Genomic DNA, 17,276 nt, shown 5'->3' on the forward strand with positions numbered 1-17,276 from the left:
ATTTATAATTTGAATACTGAAGTCAAATAAATTTGGACAAATATTAGACAAGTTATAGAAAAGAAAATTCTCAATTTCATAAGTACTGTAGTCTCATTCAATAGTCTTCATTCTAAACCACGGAAGATTAGCAATAGCAACAAACAATGAGCTCCAACATTAAACAGGAAGGCATAGGCTTAACATTACAAATCTGGAAGTACAGAATTTTTGCAAAACTAGTGCACTTCCCATGTCAATGTCATTCTGTTTTGGAACATCATTACTGAGCTACAAAAAAAAAAATCCACCTCAGTTATGGAAATAATGTTTTTTTTAAATTGATCCTTCTAGATCACCCACAGTTTAGCTGGATATAACACACTCCAAAGTCCACTCCCAATTTGACAAAGTCAGCCAACATGAGTCATGACACAAGCAATATCCACAGAGAGAGAAAGGCTATGATCTGGAAATGAAAGTGAATACATTTACTGAAGCTTGGGGAGTATTACCTACAAGAGACTTTTTTTAAAAATTGAATGTATGCTTTTTTTTTTTTTAAACCCTCCTTTATGACACTAAAATAGGACAGTGTTAGGGGGTTGGGGTTTTTTTTGTTTTTTGTTTTTAAACCCAACCTTTTACACCTTAGAAATAAAACCAATGCCAACTCTGATCTTGTTGAAAGACCAAAAGCATGTCTCAGAAGATGTATATTATTAACTATCACACCTAAACTGAAGGGGCAGGGATACTAAATTTTCTCCAAAATATAGTCACTGACCTTAAAGAGGTGTTACTTTTAACCAGTACAACAACAACAACAACAAAACCTTTGTGATCTCTGTTGCTCAGCTTTCAATCCTATGATGCTATTATTTCACTAAGGAGAATTTCAAAAGGGAACAGGAGATAAGGCTACCACATTTGGGTCAACTCCTACAAGCAGGCAGCTGGGTCAGAGAACTTCTGAGCAGCTGCTTAACTAGGCATTGCAACCACACATGCCCTGGGAGGAATATCTGGAAGGAGCCCCTGAAGTCAGCGTATATTCTTACATTACATAAAGTTGTTGTGTGTTTGTTTTGCTGGTGCTGTCTTCCATGACACTTGTGGTTGAGGCTTAGAAGATAGTGCCTCAACGTGAAATAGGAAAAGACTGGGGAACCTGGAAAGTGGATGCCAAAAATCACTTTGTCCTGAATAGTTATTCATTGCCTGAATGAAACTAGAAGAAAGGGATCAACCCAGCATCCACACTGGGGAGCTAAACCACAGAAGTTCATAAATCTAAACCTGCCATAAAACTAGGACAGAGAAGAAAATCTATAGAATACATTATTTGTATTGTTTCTTAAATGATGGGAACAAACAAAGCAGGTATATTGGAAGGCGGTCTCCTCTTACTTGCCAGAATAGACCAAAAAATTTATTTCTTAGCAAAAACACACACACAATGCAAGAGACTCAGACTTCAATTTACTTCAACATATATTATGTTAACAGTCAGAATCTAAGCAAGCCATTTTACCAGTCATTGTCTATAAAGATGTAATTTCATTATGTAAATATTTCAAGCATAAACACATTTAAGGACATTTCAGTAGAAAGTGGAAGTACAGCAGAAATAATCAAGATGCCGCACCTCCAAGTCATTGGTTCAAATCTGATTCAGAATGGTAGGGTCAGAAAGTAGTTACTATCTAATAACATTGGTAGAGAAAACAAAGACAAAATCCACCACTATTGGCACCTTTGTGGGCAGTCTCAGATGCTAAAAGATTGAATATGCATGTAGGCTGAACTAACCTTTCACTCTAGAGTTGGCTGTTCCACGTGTGAGTTGAGTAACACTGAGGGAGAAGAAGAAAAGAAGCTTTCACTGCCAATGGTTGCACTTTGAGTACTATCAATACAGTACCTTTTAAAAATAATGTAAAGATGGTGACTTGATACAGTGAAACCACAAATGATAACTTTCCAATACAGATTTGGATTCTAGAAGCAGGTCAGGAAGCAAGACACAAAGAATACTTCTCCATAAGTTAGCAGTTGCCCTGTACAACACTGAGGTCTTTATTAAAAAGATTCCTTATTTCTCAATTTTTCAAAGACTTTAATGAGGTTTCTTCTCAGTTTTTTACTGTAATATGCAAATTACAAAACACTTAAATGTCCAGACAAAAATATCACTTATTCATCAGAAGAGATAAGAGGTGAATGAACAAGTCTTTCTAGTGATGAGGTGGGTGAGGTAATATCTTTTATTGAACCAACTTTGTCTCTCTTATACCCTGGAATCTAGACAACTACAACAACACTGCATTCAAGTCTTTATAGTAACCTTAAATATGTCAGTTTCTTACTAGAACAAAATTCAACTGAATTATGATAGTAGGCTCCAGGGCTAATAAGCTTTTAGCTCAGATAACTATTTGGTCATGTGGAATTTTAAGGATCCATTTCACATGTTTCTCTTCTCCCTAGTATTCAGTTAAGTCAAAAAACCTTTGGTGGAAAGAACTCCATTTGCCATCCTTATTTCTTAGTGACTCAACACCATAGTTACACATTCTGATGCACATGCTTTTAGACATGCTGTTCCTGGTGGGGAAATTGTCACAAGTGGTAACCATCAGAAAAGGACAGTTCAGGAATTCTTCATTAAAAGACCTATAGTAACCTACGTAGTCAGTAAGATTATAAAACATCATCTAGTGAATGATTAAAATGTTAAACCTTTAAATATAGAGTCATAGCTCTATTTTTTGCCCAGTGCATTTATTATTTGCAAAGGCAAAGAAAAAATTGCAAACGATACATTAGATCTGCTTTAAATTATCAGAAATATGCTTCTGATTTAGCACCAACACTTACTTTCTCTGAATCTAACATACAAAATTCTCATCTAGAAAAATATTTTAAAATATTCAGCCATTAAAGAATGTTATGTGTTGTTCACTGTGAGATGGAAACTATTCTATTTCAAAATGGCTTATTAGTTTATAATATTAAGCCTTTTGAGATATGCCTTTTTCAATGGAAAGAGCATTTAAGGGAATTTAATGCTTGCAGATTAACAACAGTAGAACCTTAAATCCCTTGTCAACCTAAAGACCAATTACAAATCAGGCAACGTTAGTGGAAGCTTCCCACCAGTAACCCGTAACCTTGTTGTACAAATACCTAAAGGCAGAAAATGTCACGTCCGTTCAATCCTTGTTGACTTGTACCTACAATTTGACTAAGGTGTGTTCTGGACCATTAAAATAGCTTCTTTTATTCAATACTAAATTAGGCAATTATTTTTTAGTATCAATTATATTTCATTATTCTCTTTAAAAAAATCACTCAACTGTTGTCTGTAGCCATATTCTGTTGTATATAAATGATACATGGGTCTAGTGTCATTATGCATGTTTCAAGATCAAATTTGCTGATTTAATGGTTAAAGAGTTTTAAACGATACATAAATCCAAGAGTCTTTTCATTTCAAGCCTTGTTTTCCCGGGGATTCCTAATTCTGCTGTAAAAATTCCTTTGCGTAAAACATCTAAGCCCAGAAGTATTCTCTCCCCCCGCCCAAAGTTTTTAAGGAAAGGGTATTGAAACATCATGAAGCAATTGTACATGTGTGGTTTATTGGCACAATGTGCATTTTACATTCCTATTCAATTAGGAAATAAATCAAACGTAGCATGCATATATTATAAACCAGTGGTTCTCAACCAAGGGTGCGCGTATCCCTGGGGGTACACAGAGGTCTTCCAGGGGGTACATCAATTTATCTAGATATTGGCATAGTTTTATAACAGCCTACATAAAAAGCACTAGCGAAATCAGTACAAACTAAAATGTCATACAATGTCTTGTTTATACTGCTCTGTATACTATACACTGAAATGTAAGTACAATATTTATATTCAAATTGATTTTGTAATTATATGGTAAAAATGAGAGAGTAAGCAATTTTCAGTAGTAGTGTGCTGTGACACTTGTATTTTTATGTCTGATTTTGTAAGCAAGTAGATTTTAAGTGGGGTGAAACTTGGGGGTACACAAGAGAAATCAGACTCCTGAAAGGGGTACAGTAGTCTGGAAAGGTTGAGAGCCATTGTTATAAACTATGTATTTAAAAATCCTTATGGGTAATATTTTTGCAGAGTCTAATAAAATTAAAGACAGGCATTTAGATTATAAGATCTTTGGGATAGGTACAATCATTTTCTATGGCCTCAATCCTGTAAAAAATTATACAAGCGCTCAATTTTACATACTGAGTAGTCCCATTCAAGTCAGTGGGTCTACTCCCAGTGCATAAAATAAGCATATGCTTAAGTCTGTACAGGATCAGGGCCTATGTATGTACAGTACCTAGCAGGCTGAAGCCAATAGGGGCTACTGAAATATAAATAATAGTGAACAAAAATCATGAGAACTCCAGACTCTGAAATCTGGATCCAGACCCTCTCCACTGGGTAAATAATTCAGTAAAATCAGTTTCATAATGACAAAAGCAAGGGAATTTGAAGACTAAGGCTAAAGTTATCTTCAACTTACCCCTCTGTATAAGGCTTCAAAATCCATCTCTAAATAATAGGTGATCCTAAATTCCTTACATAACATTTCTAGCTGTTAAGTAGAAAAGCACTTTTTTTGCTTTAAAATTCTCTCTTTTAATGTGGTCCAGGTTGTCAGCAAAGTGCTCAACACATGATAAATGAAAATATCAGTTTTGAAAGTTGTCCAGTGCCCTATTTTGTTCCAAATTTTGGTTTTCTACTTAACTTGAAAATTCACAAGTAAATCTACTTGCTATTCTGTTCGCATGGCTATTTTATGACTTGCACTTTCAGCTAAAATGCAAGACATTTTTTTTCCCTGTTTTTGTTTTGCTAATGAGAATTTAAGGAATATGATCCAAATTGTTTAATGAGCGTGATTTTCAGCATAATGTGTCTTACTTAGCATTTGTTTAGACATGATTGGCTACTTCAGGCTTTCAACTTTGTCCCTGTTTGATAGACTTTTTTCCTCCAGGGGCATAAAGTTGCTTTGACACTACATATTTTTTCTTAAGGGTGGGGGTGGGGGTGGGGGAGGGAGCATTACACTTCCTGTCAGTGCTGGAACAATACCAGACAAAGATGTCCCAATAAAAGTCCTAAAATAATATAATATTCCAGAAAGGAGAACAAGGGGTCTGATATTTATGAGATGTGTTGATACTCTCCTAACATACAGTGCTTTAAAAGTTTAGAACCAATTCCTACCTTTGTTTCAAAGGTTGGGTGGGGGAGAGAGATAAAGTAACACAATGTCTTTATGGCTTAAGAAAACTGACCAGTCTATTAGCAAAAATAAATAAATAAATAAGCAAGTAAGCCAAAAAACATTAGTTACAATACCAGAAGGCATTTGAAAACACATTTTGAATAAAAATACAGTAAGTACACTTATACTGTAGCCTACATAGGTAATGGATCAATCTTGCACACAGTGACCCAAGCTTAAACTGAAAGATATAATTCTGTACCTATGGTAGTTCAATACATATCCTTAATAAAAGCAGCCTGGCTTTAAAAAAAACACAACTTTTTTTTTTTTTTTAAACCTCAATATACAGAGAGTTCCTAAACAATTAATCATAATGAACTACTGCCCTGCAAAATCTATTTTAAACAAACTCAAGGTTACAGGTAATGGTCTCAAGACATTATTATGCAATCTCTCAGGGAGGACAGGTTTTATATTACACATAGTGCTCTCTTTCATATGAAAAATCTTGGTACTATGAAATTATCAAAAAGCTAAGATATGCAACAATTGGTAAGCTATACTCCTTTCTTTGACTGGAGCGTTTTGTTTCTTAGCAATATTGTCTACCATGCCACCTACTAGCAAATCTAGAAAAACATGGGTAGCAGAACACTTTATCACAGGGTGCTGCTCTGAAAACTAGCCACTTTAGGGAAATCATCTATCTGGAGGGTGGGGGAGAAGCTCCATAGGCGCTTCCCAATTCCATACTGTGAAAAAGCTTCACTACCATGGACTCTTGTAACAGTATTCCAGTGCCACCCAGAGATATGAAAGCCACGTGCTAACTGAAGCATGGGAAAACAATTAGCTCTATATTCCTCCCACCCACCTACCATTCAAAAGAGTGACTGAAATATTACACAGGGACACTGTCAACTTGTTTTGTGTCTTTTTTTAAATTACTAATTTAAAATTCTAGTTTCTGATACAGCATCTTTTAGGTCAGTAGTTTTCAAACTTTTGTACTGGTGACCCCTTTCACATAGCAAGCCTCTGAGTGCGACCCCCCTAATAAATTAAAAATACTTTTTTATATATTTAACACCATTATAAATGCTGGAGGCAGAGCGGGGTTGGGGTGAAGCTCGTGACCCCCCATGTAATAACCTCGCGACCCCCGGAGGGGTCCCGACTCTCAGTTTGAGAACCCCTATTTTAGATGGTTTGTCCGCAGTAGGCATTCTTTATTGCTTATAAAAAATTCTTAAGTGATTTTTCTATTCCTTGTCTATTTTCAGAAGGGTCTTTCAGCAAAGGAGTAGTTGGCTGTACACAAAAAACAGTGAAACTGACTAAGCATAAAGTAAAACTGGAAAGATTTCCTTCCTTCTGTTTTAAAAACTTTAGGTGTTACTTGTAACTACAGTAGTTACATAATTTTCAGCAGAACTGTGTTTTTTAAGTTGATATGTCCCTTAAGAAAAGTCATTCTGGCATACAAAATAGTTTTAAGTTACATCTACAATCACAGAGAACAGTGGTTCTCAACCCTTTCACAACAGAGCACCAACTGACTTTATAGACACTTCAGTACCTTATTTATAGAAGGTGCTTCTTTTTCTGTGCATTTTATTATCCTTCTGGGTACATGTAACCAGGGTCAAAATCACCGCGAAAACAACTAAATACAAAAATCAAACTAAAACATATAGGTATTTTATTAGTTGCCACATAATAAGACAATTACCCAATAGAAATGAAATAACTTCTCTGTTCATTTTTAAAGCTATCAGTTGCCTCAAATAATAAGCCATTTTAAAATGGAAAAGAAAAAACTGAATACAGATGTACAGTAAATTTAACTGCTATTCTAACATTCAAAATATATTTCTGTATACAGACACTCCTCTTTCTCCTCCCACTGGTAATTTTCTCTATGCACTAGAAAACTCGCCTCATCTTCATGAAAACCAATGCAGACATCAGCCTTGCCTGGGAGGTTCTTCAAGAATCATTATGCCCCTCACCAATATGGATGGCAAAATAGCTACAAAAATACGGTTTTTTAAAAAAAGGAATTAAAAATTGTAAATAATCAGCCTTGTTCTTTCCCTCCTACATTAAGGAAAGGGGTGTTGATTCTTTAAGTTATTGCCATATACATTTGGTTAGTCGGTGGATGGGACTATGTTGCTTTTAGCTTCACAGGGTGGGGACTCACTAAAGCTGACATTGTCTGAATGCCACAAAACAGATTCCTCTCACATCCCCGGTCTACTTTCAACCCTTTTCTTTTCAACCAAATGAATCGCATTCCTATTTTTACATTAAAGCTCTTATTTTGCACCTCAAGCTCAGACAAACCGCTGACAGGATTCAAATGGAGAGGGGCGAGAGAAAGAGACAAACCACAACACCTTTAAACACACACACACCCATCAGACCCTCTCTTTCCAAAGCTTGAGCTGAACTGATTTTTAAGGGGGAAGAGAACTGGAGCCATGAAGAGTGTAACAGACGAGGGGCGTGATGCGCTGCTGCTGCTAGGGCAATCCCAACCCTTCCTCTTCTACACTCTGCCTGGCGTGACCCTATGGAGCAGGGATGTGGTAAAAAAAGAGGACCCAGCTCCTCCTATTCCCATCCCCCCCAGCCCCAAAATATAGGGGAGAGCCCTCCTTCCTCCCCCCACCCAGCTTTATTACACACACTTCTAGGGCACCACAAGATCCGATCTATTATTGCCCCTCTCCCCAAATCACCGCCCCCAGCTGGGATGTTCATCCATTCCCCCCCCCCCCCAGGCTGGGGGCGCTCCCCAGACAGGACAATAGGGCGAGCCCCCAGCCTCTGCCCCATACACCGCGGCTGGGAGCCAGTCACCCCCGGGGAACCCGCTGCCCAGGCCGGGGGATACAGCCCGCGGCTACTGCCAGCAGAGCAGGACGGGGAGGGAGAGAGGAGGACCGGCTCTCGGCTCCCCTTCCCGGGCAGGCGCTGAGCACTCACCGCGGCGGCGGCTCCTCCTGCGGCTCGAGGTCGGCTCCCCCGGCTCCTCCTCTCGCCGCCCGGCTAATGGTGGCAGCGCGGCGCCGGCGGCTCCCCCAGGCGCTTCCCAGCCCCTTCGCTCAGCGCGGAGCCGCCCCCGCCTGGCAGCCCGAGCGCGTCCCTGGCCGGCGGCTGCGGCGCGTCTTCTCCCCACGCCCCAGTGCCTGACTCAGCCTCAGCCCCGCCGCGTCGGGCTCTCCCCGGCCGCTCACTTCCGGCGCGCAGGCCCCGCCGCTCCCTCCGCCGCAGCCCGCTGGCTCCCCCGCTCCATTCATCCAGCCCCGCGCCCGGCCTGCTGTGAGGGGAGAGGCGCCGCCTTCCCGTCAGCGGCGCCCGCTGCCGCCTCCTCACCGCTCCCGCCACGCGCCTACGCTGCCGCGCGCGGGGGCCCGGCCTTCTGGACCCCTGTGCCTGAGCCCACGGCTGAGCGTCCACATTACCGCCTAAACGGGCTTGCAGCTGCTGGCGCTGGGCCTCACAGCTGGGCTAACATGCCCACACTGCACAGGAGGGGGGACCCTCAGGCCATTGATTTGTCCCTGTGCCTTACTGGGAGATGTATTAAAATGGAGATGTACCATTTTATATACTGAAGCTTAGGCTATTGTATACTTGAGGGCAATAGAAATGTGCACTGGTGAAAAATACATGGTAGGCTAAGGGAAAGCGTGTATCTCTCAAATATCCCTTAAAATAAAGAATTGTTCCGTATTTTTCATGTGGTTTCCCCTTATTTCTATGCAACAAAGGTGGTCACCCTATTTCTGACTCAGCTCTGCCTTGAGCTGCACCCATGTTGCAAAATGACAGGGCGTGGACCTGAGTCACGGCAGCATTCAAGTTCTGATCCACCCTGCTCATCCAGTAGGGTTCTAGGACCTGGAGTCAGACTGGTTTATGTGTGGACGGAAGAGGAGCCTGTCCTCAAAACTGAGTTAGAGCCCAGGATTAGTGTTCAGTGTAGACATATCCAGCCTTCAGTGCTACCCATTGATTGTTGCACGTCCTGGGACTGAGTGGGGGCAGGAGGGAGATGCACTAGCCTTGGTTGAGGTGCCAGCTACCATACAGGGCCAGCGGGGCCTATGCACACCCAGCACTAGCTCCCTTTTCTCTAAAGCAAAAGGTTATATTTTCAAAATTGCCCAGGGATTTTCAATGACCTGCCTGAATCAACTCAAAAGGGACTGCACTTTCAGAAAGTGCTGAGCCTTTGAAAATCTAATCCCTCTCTGCAGTATCTCATATTGGACCCCCACTCCCCAAATCACTTGTCACTTATGAAATCTAGGCCAGAATCTTTACCGGTAAATTCCAATTACCTGAATGTTTAGAGGGATACTAATTATTCAAAGGTTTAGGGTTTCATAGGCACAAAATTCAATTTTAGTTTAATTTTGGATTCTAGAACTAAAAACTAACTTCAGCTCATCTGAAACTCACATAAGCAGAGTTTGGATAACCAGGGTTTTCCCAGTCTTCCATCTGAAAACTCCAAAGGCGTTTCACGGGAGCTTAAATGCAAGTCCCAATTTTGTTCCCTCTGGACCCAGTTCATCCTTGACCTATGTAGTCATTTATGTAAGAACATAGCCATAATGCGTCAGACCATGGTCCAGTTTGCCCAGTATCCTGTCTCCAACATTGCCCCTGAAGCTCTGGTGTAACAGATCAAGGCAATTATGGAGTGATCCACTCCATCTTCCATGCCCAGCTTCTGGTACTCAGAGGTTTAGGGTCACCCTGAGCATAAGGTTGCATCCTTGGCTCTCCTGGCTAATAGCCATTCATGAACCTATCCTCCATGAATGTATCCAGTTCTTATTTTAATCCAGTTATACTTTTGGCCATCACAACATTCCCTGGTAATGAGTTTCACATGTTAGTTGTGTGTTTTGTGAAAAAGTACTTCCTTTTGTTTTCATTAAATCTGCTGCCTATTAATTTCATTGGGTGACCCTGATTGTTGTAGTACGGGAAAGAGTAAATAACATTTCTCTATTCACTTTTCCCACACCATTCATGATTTTATCATATCCTTCCTTAGTTGCCGCTTTTGTAAGCTGAACAGCCCTAATCATTTTAGTATCTTCTCATAGGGAAGCCATTCCACACCCTCCTCTGTGTTGCTCTTCTCTGAACCTTTTCCAATTAATCTATATCCATTTTTAGATGGGATAACCAGAACTGGACTGATGGATTTCTATTGTAGTATGCTGATATTTTCTGTCTTATATTCTATCCCTTTCCTAATAGTTGCTAACATACTGTCAGCCTTTTTGACTGCTGCTGCACATTGAGCAGAAGTGTTCAGAGAATGATCCATGACGACTCCAATATCTGTTTCTTAGGTGGCAACAAGTAATTTAGAGTGATCATTGTATATGTATATTTAGGATTTTTTCCAGCGTGCACTATTTTGCACTTACCAACATTGAAGTTCGTCTTTCCATTTTGTTGCCCAATCACCCAGTTTTGTGAGATTCTTCTCTAACTCCTTGCAGTCTGCTTTAGACTTAACTGCTTTGGATTTGAATAATTCTGTATCACCAACATAAAGTCAGTTAAAATATTACCAATACAATTTTGCAGCATTTTGCACTGGTATAAGTACTATCCAAAGTACAGGGCAATAGTGAATCAGTGCCTACATGTTCCTCACTATAGCTTTCATGTAACATATAAAATTTCACCTTACATGAGCCCAGAATAACTTTAGCTATCACCTCCAAAAACAGTTATGAACTCTTCCAACATCTACATCACTCATCCTATACGTTTATTTAATAGAAGACGTACATATTAGTGAATTAAAAAGTCCAGAAAGATGTCTTCCAAGTCAGACTTACAGTTATTAGAATTACTAAAGTGACATTTTACAGACTTTTTGGTAAATATAAAGGTATAATTTATGTAAATTGCCTTAATTTGTGATTTATATATTTTAACAGTATTTTTGACAATTGTTTTGGTCTAGAAGTTGTCTTATTTACAAAAGTAATCTTAACTTTCATTTAATATTTCTCATAACATTTTTAAACAAAAAGTGTTAAATGTAAATATTCTTTTCCCTCTAAATATTTGTGCTAAAAATATATTTCAGCACAAAATATTATATACAGAGCTCTTAATGTAATTACAGTAGTTTGAGAAAAAAAATCTTAACCATTAAGTACACAATTTTCTATTGTGTCAGTCTCTAAGAGTTTGTGTCGACAACTGTGCGCTTTTCTCTGGCACCAGGTTCTTGGAAATCCTTAGAGGAGCTCCTCTCCTGTACCTCTTCTAAAGTATGCAGTAGGCAAATTCCTCTTTTACTGATCTTGGGAAGTCAATAGTAATAACAGTTCTTTCCTGCACAGCTTAAGTGTACCAGCATATAGCCAATCACCACCGTGACCACTCTATAAAGTTACACTTATATAGATACATATGAGACAATTCCAAACTGGTGCAATTTACACCAACTGAGGATCTGTCCCATATGTTGTACTACCCTCTGTTGGTCTTTAGATTGCAAACTCCCCAGGGCAGGGACTACACCTTTTTTTCTGTTTGGAAGGCATCTGGCATATATTGGGCACTACTAGAAATAATAAAATACAAGATGAAAACTCTGCTGCTATAAAACTTATTAAGTGGGCTTCTGGGGAAGATGCCTTCTTAGCAGAGCTCCAAAGCTCTAGTGGAGGAGAGACTGTGCTTATGGGAAGGCACTTTTTCCCTGTGCCAAAATAGTTCACAAAATAAAAATTTGAAATACAAGAGGTTGGACATGTGTAACATTTTACACATTGGGATTGGTCACTGAAAATTTGATCAGTCAACCTATACATGTTATTTTCTCCATTATCTTATTACAAGTAAATAAAAACAGTTTTGAGAAAGAATGGCTATTTTATTTTTTATAGAACATTAGCCTATGCACAAGATTTTGCCTAGGTCAAAAGCAACATCAAGCTGCACATCTTAAAATAAAGCCTGTATAAAAACAAAATTTTACATGTACCTACAATTAAGATCTTATAACCAAGGCTAGGTCCAACTCACTTCTATAACTTCATGCAGAAGATACAGAAAAACATCTTGAATATCCAAATAATCTTAACAGTTGTGTTTCCAAACTGCATGCAATCCTGTGAAATACTATGGATGAAAAATATCCTGCACAAGCTTGGAACAAAGTAATGGGTGCAGGAATATCATACTGATTGGACTACAGACCTTACTGCCATTTATAAAACATCAATCTTCAATAGATTCATAGAAATGTAGTATTTTGTCAACAAGAATGTGTATTATTCTTCTGTAATTGCAAACAACAATATGCCCAGAATTTTAATCTAACCATTCAAAATGTCACACACTTAATGCAACCTTGTTTTATAAACAGTGAGACAAACCCACAACATATGAATGTCTGGGTTCAAAATTATTTTATAGACGTGATAGGTATGTTAATTTTCACTCCAGCTCTGTGATTGTTGGTTGTCAACAATGACAATGCTATCGGTGGGCGTGAAACTGATCTTATCAACAGGTTATATTGTGTCTCCAGATTCCATTAAGCCAGTCATGCTTTTTAAATGACTTACAATGACACTGAATGGATCAGAGCAACAATGAAAAAATGGTAATAAAAATTAATCAAGTTAGCACAATGAGTGGGTTGCTCTGAGATGCAACCAGTCCATTCATTCCTAACTTCATACTCCAGCTTGTACCGGCTTTCAAACTGACATTAGAACAATGCCACCCAAATTTCCAAACCATAAAGGTTCAGAGCCACACACAGTCATAACAGTTCTTCAAACTTTACACCCCATAGCTTGCATCCATAGTGGGGGGGGGGGGAGTTTGTGGCTAACTAACACAAAGCCTATTTTTGGCACATGGAAACTTTAATCCATTATCTCAAAGCTGTTAAGCTGACCTACTGTCTAAGCAGACAATACAACAAATTTCATGCAACATGGATCAATTATCTAGACTATCTCAACACTGAGGATAGAATTGATCTGCAACTCCTCTACAGGATGCTGGATAGTCCTAGTTCATGTACTTAGATGAGTTACAAATATAGATATCCCCAAGATCAAACAAGTACTCATGACCTGCAATAGGCTTAGGTTGAGATTTTCAAAAGGGCATCCATCTCCCAGTGACATTAATAGCCAATAATACAAAAATAGTCAAGTCCTCTGCAGGTCTTGAAAATGTCGGTCTGTGTATATACTCCTTTCAAGTGGGAAAGTATCAGCTAGTATATTGTACTTAATCAAGTTAATAATTCCATGATCATTAACACCACCTTCTTGATTCTCAAGTGCTTTTTATCAATCACAAATTGTAATGATTACAAAGCAGCAGTGGTAACTGATATTTACTTTTTCTTCTTGAAAGTTTTTCCATTGTGTGTTTTAGTTGTTCTGAATAAGAAAAATTAAAAAAAGTTACACACACACACACACAAAAGTTAGAGGAATCTTCTGCAAAGAATGTACAAGGCAAATCAGACACATTTTGGAAATGTGGGTTAAAAAAAATCCCACTCATTTCTTAAACACTTTCTTTACTTTGTTGGGTTCATCATAACTCAAAAACAACTTGGTCTAGAAATGCCAAATTTGATGTCTTACCCATTTACAGAGCTCCTAGAAAGCATCAGGGTCAGCAAGACTCATCTTCACACTTTAAAAATACTCACAAATATCTTGCTCAGCCTTAACCATGGCAGTTGCTACTGTAGTTGTAATGCCACTTCCAACTGGGAGTTGTTATGAAGTAAAATAAATTGTGTTGCATTATTCTGTTAGCAATGGACAAACCATTAATTTCTATTCATATAAATTAGGGCTGTCAAGCAATTAAAAAAATTAATTGCGATTAATCATGCTGTTAAACAATGAAATAATACCATTTATTTAAATATTTTTGGATGTTTTCTACATTTTCAAATATATTTCTTTCAATTACAACACAGAATACAAAGTGTACAGTGATCACTTTATATTTTTTTATTACAAATATTTGCACTGTAAAAAAGATAAAAGAAATAGTATTTTTCAATTCACCTCATACAATCTCTTTATTATACCTCTGTAATGGCGGCTGAAGCATGAAGAAGCATACAAATGTTTAGCATATCTGGCATGTAAATACTTTGCAACACCGGCTACAAAAGTGCCATGTGAACGCCAGTTCTCACTTTCAGGTGACATTGTAAATAAGAAGCAGGCAGCATTATCTCCTGTATATGTAAACAAACTTGATTGTCTTAGCAATTGGCTAAACAAGAAGTGGACTTGTGGGCTCTAAAGTTTTACATTGTTTTGTTTTGAGCGCAGTTATGTAACAAAAAAAAAAATCTACATTTGTAAGTTGCACTACAATACTTCTTGTATGAAGTGAATTAAAATTATTATTTCTTTTATCTTTTTTACAGTGCAAATATATGTAATCAAATAATAGAAAGTGAGCACTGCACACTTTGTATTCTGTGTTGTAACTGAAATCAATATATTTGAAAATGTAGAAAAACATCCAAAAATATTTATAATAAATTTCAGTTAGTATTCTTATTGTTTAACAGTGCAATTAAAATTGTGATTAATCGAGATTCATTTTTTTTAATTGAGTTAATTTGTTTTGAGTTAATCGCTTGAGTTATCTGCAATTAATTGCTAGCCCTAGTATTTTTTAAATGTATAATTGAAATTCCTATGGAGCAGTATTGTGATCTGCATTTCACAGCTGGTGAACTGAGGCATGGAGAGATTAAGTAACCCACCTAAGGCCACACAGAAAGTCTGTAGCAGAGCCAGGAACTGAGCCCAGCTTCCCTCAGCTGCAGGCTAGTGCCTTAACTGCAAGATCATCCTTCCTCCCATACTTATTCAATGAGATTCTCTTTATAGAAGCATACATGTTGTCAGTGTATAATAGTTGATAATTTATCTGTCCTCTAATCCATTCATCATTCCTTAAACTGGCTACTTCAGAGTAAAGTGAAACATCCTCACCACATATCTGATAGTGTGAAAATATTCCTTCCAGACCCTCATTGGCAATCGGCTTAATCATAGAATATCAGGGTTGGAAGGGACCTCAGGCGGTCATATAGTCCAACCCCCTGCTCAAAGCAGGACCAACCCCAACTAAATCATCCCAGCCAGGGCTTTGTCAAGCCTGACCTTAAAACCTCTAAGGAAGGAGATTCCACCACCTCCCTAGGTAACCCATTCCAGTGCTTCACCACCCTCCTAGTAAAAAAGTTTTTCCTAATATCCAACCTAAATCTCCCCCACTGCAACTTTAGACCATTACTCCTTGTTCTGTCATCTGCTACCACTGAGAACAGTCTAGATCCATCCTCTTTAGAACCCCCTTTCAGGTAGTTGAAAACAGCTATCAAATCCCCTCTCATTCTCCTCTTCTGCAGACTAAACAATCCCAGTACCCTCAGCCTCTCCTCATAAGTCATGTGCTCCAGCCCCCTAATCATTTTTGTTGCCCTCCGCTGGACTCTTTCCAATTTTTCCACATCCTTCTTGTAGCGTGGGGCCCAAAACTGGACACAGTACTCCAGAGGAGGCCTCACCAATGTCAAATAGAGGGGAACGATCACGTCCCTCAATCTGCTGGCAATGCCCCTACTTATACAGCCCAAAATGCCATTAGCCTTCTTGGCAACAAGGGCACACTGTTGACTCATCCAGCTTCTCGTCCACTGTAATTCCTAGGTCCTTTTCTGCAGAACTGCTGCCTAGCCCTTCAGTCCCTAGTCTGTAGCAATGCATGGGATTCTTTCATCCTAAATGCAGACTCTGCACTTGTCCTTGTTGAACCTGATCAGATTTCTTTTGGCCCAATCCTCTAATTTGTCTAGGTCCCTCTGTATCCTATCCCTACCCTCCAGCGTATCTACCACTCCTCCCAGTTTAGTGTCATCTGCAAACTTGCGGAGGGTGCAGTCCACGCCATCCTCCAGATCATTAAATGAAGATATTGAACAAAACTGGCCCCAGGACCGATTCTTGGGGCACTCTGCTTGAAACCGGCTGCCAACTAGACATGGAGCCGTTGATCACTACCCGTTGAGCCCGACGATCTAGCCAGTTTTCTATCCACCTTATAGTCCATTCATCCAGCCCATACTTCTTTAACTTGCCGGCAAGAATACTGTGGGAGACCGTATCAAAAGCTTTGCTAAAGTTGAGGAATAACACATCCACTGCTTTCCCCTCATCCCCAGAGCCAGTTATCTCATCATAGAAGACAATTAGGTTAGCCAGGCTTATACTGCTGAAGCATGAGATTTGATAGTCTCCTGCATTGTTTTAATCTCACACAGCTCCAAATGTTATCTTTGCTCATGAAGCTTTCTAATCCTTTTTTTAATTCTACCAAACTGTTTGCCTTGATGACTTCCGATGGCAGTGGGATTCTACAAATAGAGAATACACTGCATAAAGGAGTATTTCACATTTATTGAGGAAGTTCTTTTGTTATAGGACAAGGAGCATCCCTGATCAGCTTTCACGATACAACTTGTTATTTTATCTACCTCTATTATATCCTCTTTTCCGTTCCAGCAAGTAGCCCAATGTTTGAGTCAGTTCCTTCAAATGGGAGTTGAAGGGTGCTCAGCACATCATAGGATTGGGTCCTCTAATCTGTTACCCTTTCTAAACAGTTGTGTTCCACTAGACTTTTCCCACTCTTTGTTTTACATAGCTAAGTTTCCTGTTCATTTTCAAGTCTTGTCCATGGCTCTCCTGCACATATTTGAGTGCGTATGTGCATGTATGCAGGCACCCACCCTCATATACAAGTAGCAACCACACACAAAAGGTGGAACTTTCAAAAGTGCTCAGCATTGGCTCAGTTCGACCCCTACTGAAATTAATGGTTGAGAGCACTGAGCACTTTTGAAAATCCCACCCACAGGGATCAGTTATATTGAATCTGCTTGGCACAGGTTA

General features: G+C 39.1%; 1 protein-coding gene across 4 annotated transcripts in view; it reads right to left on the reverse strand.

Moving 5' to 3' along the window:
• The window catches only part of RAPH1 (Ras association (RalGDS/AF-6) and pleckstrin homology domains 1), a 157,822-nt gene extending 149,422 nt beyond the window's left edge, over positions 1 to 8,400 (reverse strand). For 3 of the 4 annotated variants that reach the window (XM_024206455.2, XM_024206430.2, XM_029910486.1), the window contains exon 1: positions 8,254 to 8,400. The gene's annotated coding sequence lies outside the window, so the exon portion shown is untranslated. Of the gene's footprint in view, positions 1 to 1,791; positions 1,836 to 8,253 lie in introns of all 4 variants that reach the window. The other variant, XM_024206439.2, reaches the window with a different exon arrangement.
• Positions 8,401 to 17,276: the final 8,876 nt, after the last annotated feature.

Source organism: Terrapene carolina, unplaced genomic scaffold (assembly GCF_002925995.2).
Source record: "Terrapene carolina triunguis isolate 2854851 unplaced genomic scaffold, T_m_triunguis-2.0 Scaffold62, whole genome shotgun sequence".
In the NCBI taxonomy this organism is placed as follows: domain Eukaryota; kingdom Metazoa; phylum Chordata; order Testudines; family Emydidae; genus Terrapene; species Terrapene triunguis.